Source organism: Buteo buteo, chromosome 13 (genome assembly GCF_964188355.1).
Source record: "Buteo buteo chromosome 13, bButBut1.hap1.1, whole genome shotgun sequence".
Taxonomy (NCBI): Eukaryota; Metazoa; Chordata; class Aves; order Accipitriformes; family Accipitridae; genus Buteo; species Buteo buteo.
Window position 1 is genome coordinate 22,900,346 of NC_134183.1, and position 8,155 is coordinate 22,908,500.

Consider the following 8,155-nt stretch of genomic DNA (forward strand, 5'->3'; position numbering starts at 1 on the left):
ACACTGAAGATGTTGAACTGTATCAAATTCCCAGTTTTTGTGTCTGTGTTGTTCCAGGTCATTGCAGCTTAACTCTTAGAGTACTGCTGACTTCCCAGCTACAAACACTGCTACTCTTGAAGAGGCTGAAAATTGTCTGGGGGCCTGTTAATGACTTTAACGAGCTGTTCAGGAAGACAACAGGGATTTGTGCAAGAGGCGGGTGTGGTGGCATCCTGAACGCATCTGTTAAACAACAACAACATGAAAGACAAAATTGATTTTCCCTTTTACTGCTGAGCTCCACCCAGCTGCTCCAGAGTATGAAAGACCCGTGGAGCAAAATAAGGTCATGTTTCTTAATTCTGAAGCACTTCCAGAGTGCTACTACAAAAGCAGACTCCTGTCCCAGCAAGCTGTCTGTGTGTGAACCTAGCCTGTCTTGTGCAACCTGGCAGGGAGAATTTCTGGCAGCTGACTGTCATAGGGACCTACAAAGCCTGGAAGAGCACTCTGCAAAACTCTACCTGAAAAGATGCTTCTAAGACACAATGTCTAACGCTGATCTCCCACCCACCAGCTTTCTCATTGTGTAACTCTCTCACTCCTCAGTCTCTGACAAAGCTAAACAGAGAGCAGTCCTAGCAAACACTGCAGGAAACATCCTGTGCTGTAGCAGTGCACACATCTGGTGTTAAGATGCTCATGGAGATGGGATTAGGATACTAGCTTTTGTTCGAAGAGGGCAGCAGAAGGCCAGCTATGGCAGTGATGGGCACACCAGACACATGGACTGGCAACTAGCTCCTCACAGTGGAGCAGAAGCTGAGCCAGACATCTGAGAAGGCAGGGGGAGCACAATGGGAATGCTTAATAGCAAAGGAAAAAAACTGGCAGACATTTTAAAATGTTTTCAAACCTCTCGTTAAAGAGTATTTAAGAACTAGGCGTGTGTAGGGAAAAGAAGCTTAATTTATGGTGAATGTTAATAACAGCTCCTTACACACGACACTGGCCTCAAGCATCCCTGAGGGTATTTGAGGGACTAGTGCTGTGGTTACGATTTCAGCGTATAGGGGAAATTCTCTTGCATTATTAAACAAATCATGCCCTGCATTGGCCTTTGGTTTGATGTACATAATGCATAGTCGATGTTAGCCAGCTGGGGGGGACACGATTCTGCAACTTGTTGGCATTCTTAAAATAAGTTGGAAAGCTGCTGACTGAGATCCCCTCCTTCATCATGACCCATGAAAGGGAATAGGGGTTAAATGTGTTAAAATTTGGAAGAAAAACCCCAAAGTTTTAAATAAATAGCGTTTACCCTTTGGCCATATTTGTTTAGCATAACATTCGTTACGGATGGAACATTTAAACATTTGCAAAGTTAAACGTTTGATTTGACTTGTTATAGAAATCAGCCCTAATTGCCTGGTTCCCATTAAATCCTTGTTTTCCCGAAGGTGGAGAGTCAAAAGATTTACCCTAGCCAGAATTCACTAGCTGTTTTTATCCATTTATATCATAAATCTAAGTCCTGAGATAGTTGACTAAGTAGATGACGTTCACAGAAGTAGCAGGAGGGATAGAATCTGGCCAAGAAACCGTGTTGACTTCTTCGCATCCTTTTCTACTTTTCACTGAGCATTCCCATCCTACAAAACTGAACTGTTCAAGGGGTTAAATAATAAAATTTAGTGTTTTCCCCTCTAGGTCACTGGTCGCTGTCCACCACAGGTCATGCCAAAACCAGCTAATGGCTGCTAAGTGGTCTGTGTGAAATTAGTTTAGTGGGTCTCAAGGCAGACACTAGTTGACAGATGCCCAAAAATCAGTACTTTAATTGGCTTCCTTGTTGGCAGTCACAGCAGGTTGGTCAAGGCCATGCAAATTCAGCAGTTCCCCCAGGGTAGGAGCATAGACAAGGTTCCTTGTGAATACTTTCCTTTGTTGTGAATGCCAAAAGTCTTCAGAGGAGGTCACAGCACCATGCTATGAATGCCAGTGTCTGAGGACCACGCTGTCACCTCTAATTCAGCTATCCGGGGAAGTCATGGTAGCAAAGGTAGGAAAATGCTGCTGAAGACTCCCGGCAGAGGCAGCCTTGATATCAAGGAGAGGACGCAAGGTGGCAATGGGAGTCTTGATCAAAGTTTTCACCCTTTGGCTTGTCCTGCACAGGAGAGCAGGCTGCAGAGCTGCCAGTCAGACTAAACCCACTTAGCATTCCCCGCAGTAACAATAAAAATCCACTCTCCCTCCCTCTCGGCCTTTTCCTCCTCATGCCAAATTTAAACGGCCTTACTTTTTTGGCAGCAGGAAACTTCACAATTAAATATAGAAGCAGAGCAGACTTTCAGATGGAACTTACAGCAAGGGAACAACAGATGGCATTGTTTGCTGGGCTGGAAAAGCTGCATCTGCTCCTAGAACAAATGCTAATCGGAGCTTAATTAGGCATTCAGAGGGAACCGTACCCCATCCCCAGGACAACGGCCATGTGTACACGATCCTGAAAAACACAAGGAAGTAGATACAAAGTCATCAAAAATCCTCACCGGACCAAGTCCAAATTAAGCACATGATGTGATAGGGTATCGCAGAGACTTTCCTTGTGCTGAAATCCATCTAAGCCACTCAAAATAAAAATGTAATTGGCAAAGACTTATTTTATTTTGTTTGCAAGTGGCCAGCGATTTCGTTTTCAGTTTCAAAGCAAATAATTCTAGCATAACACTGGAATCAGATCCTTCCCTGGCTGCTCTCTGACTCTCTGAGGTGTGGCAAGATTAAAGGGTAGCTGAGATCTTTATAGCAAGTACCGCAAATGGGGATAATAGCGTCGGAAAGATCAATAACACACACCTTGCCTAGGATAACTGATCCCTCTGTAGAAACACAAAGGAAGAAAAGAAAAGGATGGTGGAAAATGTTTCCTGGTTCATCCCGACTAGGTGTTCAAGCACAAAATGAGCCCTGTGGCGAGCAGTGCCTGTGCGCGGTTTAAAGCAGAGCACAGGACGTTGTTCTTCCCTTCCTCAGACCTGCCAGCTGACCTCAGAGGTGCAGGCAGGCAGGGCTCTGTGTGTCCTTATTTCAGCGTCTTCTGTTTGGGGTACCAAACTGCCACCTCAATTTGGAGCTGGCAGAGCTGTTTGCGAAACAAGACTGCCAAGCATTTCACCAAGAGGCTGGCCCCAGCTGCCAAATTTGCCAGCACCGCAGAGATCCCCATTGTGCTGAGGCTTTACATTCAAGCCCCCATCTTGTTCTAATATCCTCTTTCTCCTCTAGCTTGGGTCATGGCAGCATGCCCCGACGTGGTGCCTGGGGCTGCTCTGTGTACCTGGGCTCACCATGCCACTTCAGATGCCTGGGACAACGGGCACCTCATGGGCAGTGCTAACAGGGACCCCCCTTTTGCTGATGGCACACCCTACTTCCAATAGCCCTGGAAACATGCCACATGGGTAAATCAACACCCAGGCCTTTTACACCTAAAAGATGTTCATAAACAGGGATTGTTACTGATTTGAAACAATACTTTCCAAACACTGCCAGAAAATCATCGGAGATCAAAGGCAGTTTGGAACAAGTGACTTAAAGCTGCAGTAAAGGAAAGAGTTTTCTTGGCACCGAAGCAACTTTCAGCAGCTCCAAAGAGTGGTGAAGGGAAATGTAACAGGATCCTAAACCATTTCTGCCTTCAGCGCCATTCTGCTTCAGGGGGATGTCAAATCCTGGTCTGGCACAAACCTCAGGGCAACTAGAAAAAAAGCGGTTCTCCTGATAAATGACTTTGCTGCAGATGCTGAGGCTGTAGGCACTGATCGCCCTTATTGCAGTGACTGCTGTGCCCCACAGCCACCACAGTTCTGAGCCCTGGTTTGGCTGGCTGGCTCTGAACAGCCTCCCATGGCCGGTGAGCGTGCTCTGTATCCCCCTGTTAAACATCGTGACCCCCATCACGTCTCTTTGAGAGGAATCCTGGAGATCTGCTGACTGTCTGTAGCTCACTGACAGCAGGTTTATTCCTGCTCTAGTTTGGAAGAGACTTCTCTGGTGATGGAAGTGGTGACTGTACCCTTGTGCATGCTGACCAGGAGCTGGCCTTCTCCCAAGCACTGTATCTCCATGGTGTGGCGGGGTGCAGGCACTGGGAGCAGGTTTTGCTGAAAGGCACCCATTGCAGGTGCCTGAGATCACAGAAATCAGGGAAGGCCACGTGCAGAGGTGCTGTTCTCTGGAGACAGCATGAACCAACCTGTTTTAGCAGAGCAGCAGTGGGCTGTATGAGTCAGGTCTTCCTATGCAATGCAGGTGCATGGATGGGTTGCCCCATTCTCTTCAGAGGCTGTCCAAGAAACCGTTTTCTAGCATTACCTTCATGTGGTGAAGGCTGAAACATCCAAGGTGTCAGAGCTGCCATCCTCCTGCTGTTCATTGCCCATGCGCTGGTAGGGTTGGAAGACGTAGCAGCCCAGTTGAAGGAGAGATGCCCTCACACCATGATATTGTGCTAAATCAGGCCAGCCTGCCAGCACAAGCCTTGGACTCAGCTGACTTGTGAGTGTTGAAGCTCAAGGACATGGCAAATGGCAAACACCACAAGGTCTCAGCTTTCCAAGGACAGCTGGAGAGCTGGTCCCAGCTCATCCACATGTATCGGCACATAGGGCTCAAAGCAGGGCCGCTGCTGACCCAGTGTGAAGCTTTCCAGTGTTCACGGTCTGAAAGCAGACGCAGACTTTGGCTGGCTGCCTGGAGTTTAAATGTCTGGGTTTTAGACCCAGACTTCCTTCTGAGTGGTTCCAGAGGGAAAAGAAAAAAAAAATAAATCAAAAAGCATTCCCAAGAACCTAATTTATCCATCAATGGCCAGTTTTCTGCCATCCCTTGAATGTGAGAAAGGCAGAGAAGAAGTGTGACTGGGGAGCACAACAGGCCTCTTGGCTGCCCTCTTTGGCTAGGGGGGTACCGAAGGGAGCCAAGGGACTCCAGAGGAAGCAGCGAGCCGCTCCAGCTGGGCAGTGGTCCTGACAGCATGGCCTTAGCAGGAGAGAAGACAGACTGCCTTGCTGTGAACCAGCCCCAGTATCGTGTCAGTGCTTCCTACTCCTTCCTAGGATTGGAAGGCTATGTCCCTGAGCTGTCCACCCCCAGGAGCCCAAACACTCTCTTTTTGGCAGGGGCAAGTGCAGGAAATGAAAAGGTGATCCCAGGAGGTCCTCAGCACCCTCCTTCCCAGCAGGACAGCATGCGAGCTGTTTTCCTGAAAATGGGGTCATTTATTCTCCGTGTTAAACATGGCAAGCTCAATGACTCCAATCTGGCCTTGCCTGAGACCTTGTTTCAAAATCTGGCCTGTGATGACACATTTCCAATAATGCCAAGGCTCAGCACCTGGGGCTGCTGGAGCAGGCTTTCTTGTTCTCTGAGAAAAGATTACCAGAGGGTGCATATATCAAAAAAAAAAAAAAAAAAAAGGAAAAAAGAGACAATTAACTATTGCTGTAGAGTCCTCTAGTGGTGAACATTTCACAAACCGCCCAAGTGTGCTCCCAAGTGAACTCAACCCCCCATTTCTATTTTTGATTTACATAAAATGCATACCCCAAAAATGTCAACGTCCAAATTCGATGCAACTGTGTTTTAACCCATTATGAAGGGCATCAAAGGCAATGGTCCAAAATCAAACAAATGAATCTGCCTCCCCACTACCCCTCAGTTACTCCCTTCTGAATAGCATCTCCCATTCAAGGCTAGATGATATTCTTCCAGATGGGTGGGTTGAAACCCTATATGCATTAAAAAACTCAGGATCTTGCCTACTCAGTTTCTGTTGCTGCTGCTCAGAGAAAATAACTGAAGAGAGAGAACCTGCAGAACTGAATTATCGCCACATGTGTGCTGAAACATTCGACATTTTAAAATCCAGAGAAAAACTGGATGATGGTGCAGCATTATTGTGCTGAAGAGCATAGGCCAGCTCAGTTTCCAGAAGCCATAGTGGTGGGTTTAGATGAGCAGCTGTTTAGACGAGATTCCAAACCCAAGTGATTTAAAGTATTCTTCACTTCTCCTTTCTGTCTCCTTCCTCTCATGTTGCCCTCAAGCTTACTTTATTTCTGTTCCTGTGCTCTATCAGTCCAAGGACATGGCCTTATGCAAAATCCATATACAGCTCTGAGCAAAATGGCGTTTGCAGCAATTTGAATATGTGATAGAGGAGAAAAAAGCAATTTCCTGCTGTGAGCTCCCTCTGCTAAAGAGAAAAGCACCACCCTTGACAGGATATTCTCCTTCCTAATGAGACCATCGTGTCAATACTCGCTCTCTCCCTTCAGGCCTGGGTCTTCTCAAATGTCATTCAATTTCTGCTTCAGAACCAAGGAAGAAATTTTACAAAGGTTTAAGACTTCATTACAAAATATACTCTCACATGCTGCAACCAAATAATTGGACACTGTTTCTTTCCTAAGAGTCTTTTTTCCCCGTCCCTCTGAATAATCACCTGTGAATACTGCCCTTTGAATTCCAGCTTCTGCATTGGAATAGCTATATTAACACCTGCTGAAGACAACCTGCTAGTCATTGATGAGCTGTGTAATTTAAGAAGCATCAAAAAGACCAAGAAAAAAGGGGATCATAAAATTGTTAGCAGACTGGAGGATGCTGCCTCTTAAAATGCTACTACACCCATGCTAACAAGCAATTCAGAGGACTGAAGACTTAAGAATTTTTTTAAAAGTATTTCTCCTGTGCAATATTTGCCCTGTATTTGAACCAACACATAAAAATAATACAATCCTCAAGTCACATAATAATTTAGGTTGGAACAGACCACAGGCAGTCATCTGGTCCAACACTCTGCTTAACACAAGCCCAGCTAGACTAGGTTGCTCAGGCACTTGTCCAGCTGAGCTCTGAATGTCTCCCAGGCTGGAGATTCCTCCACCTTTCTGGCCCTTGTATGTAATACAGTACCATATATTCAAATAATTCATGTAATGTTTCATCTTTCTATGTAGTCAGACTCTGTGCTCTAGTTGCTAAGCTTTTCTAGCTGAAAGCTGCAGTATTTGGTATGTGTTTGAATTTATAGGTCTGTTTCCACTGATTTACTTTAATTATTTTTCTTCAGGCCTGATGTCCCACCAGTAAGCACAGACACCTCCTTGAATACTTCTGCTGAGAAGTAAGGCTTTAAGCTTATCTCTGCCAAACCCTCCACAGGGTCCAGATGCTCGCTGGTGTCACTGTTAATTAGACTGATTTCAGAAGTGCTTACTGTAAACTTAAACTGAGCTGCCAGCCACATATCAGTCCTGCCTGCCTGCTTTAGTTTATATATCCCCTCATGTCCAAATCAATAATATTATGTACTAGTAAATAATAATGGTTTCATAAAGCTGAAGTAACAGAGATTTAGAGTGTTGTTTCAGCTAAAGAAATGAGCCCCTGGGGTTCTGTTGTTTGGCTGTTGATTTTGCTATGTCTCACAGGAGGATTTCAAAGCACTTTCAAAGTGGCTTTTCACAAGGGGATTAACAAACAGACCATTGCCAGGGCCCTGGGAGAGCAGATATTGTTGCATCCAAGTGGGAAAGTTCCCTTTTTTCTCCCTCCCCTGTCTTCTCCACACCAGTGAAAACAGTGAACAAAATCAAGTACTGCATTCATGCAAACCTTCCCTTTGCCTTATGCTGAATTTCAGTGACAACTAGAAAGTCCATTTTCAGCTACTGACTCAAATTAATTTTTTTTTTTTCTGTAGTTTAAATTTCTCCAATTTTTTAAATGGAAGATTTCCAACAAAGACTGTTAAATGTATTTTTTTTCCACTGTAAAACCATTTTCTATGCAAAAGTTGTTCACTGTAAAATTCTAACTGGATTAATTTCTTCCTCTTTACAGATATGAGGATTAAGTTTCAGGGAAGAAAACTACTCAGATACCAGGTAACTGAAATACCAGAACAACTAGACTAGATGAAAAGCTCTGGGATAACAAATTTTTTCAGATAAACAAGACGTTCATTTTAAAGCCCAGGATGAAATCTAACTACTAACACCCAGAGCAAATCCCTTCCACACCCCTGGGAGAGAGAGACTGAAATCTGTTTCTCCGAGTGCTGGATTCGAGGTGAACAGTAGTGGATACTTCCTGCAGCTTC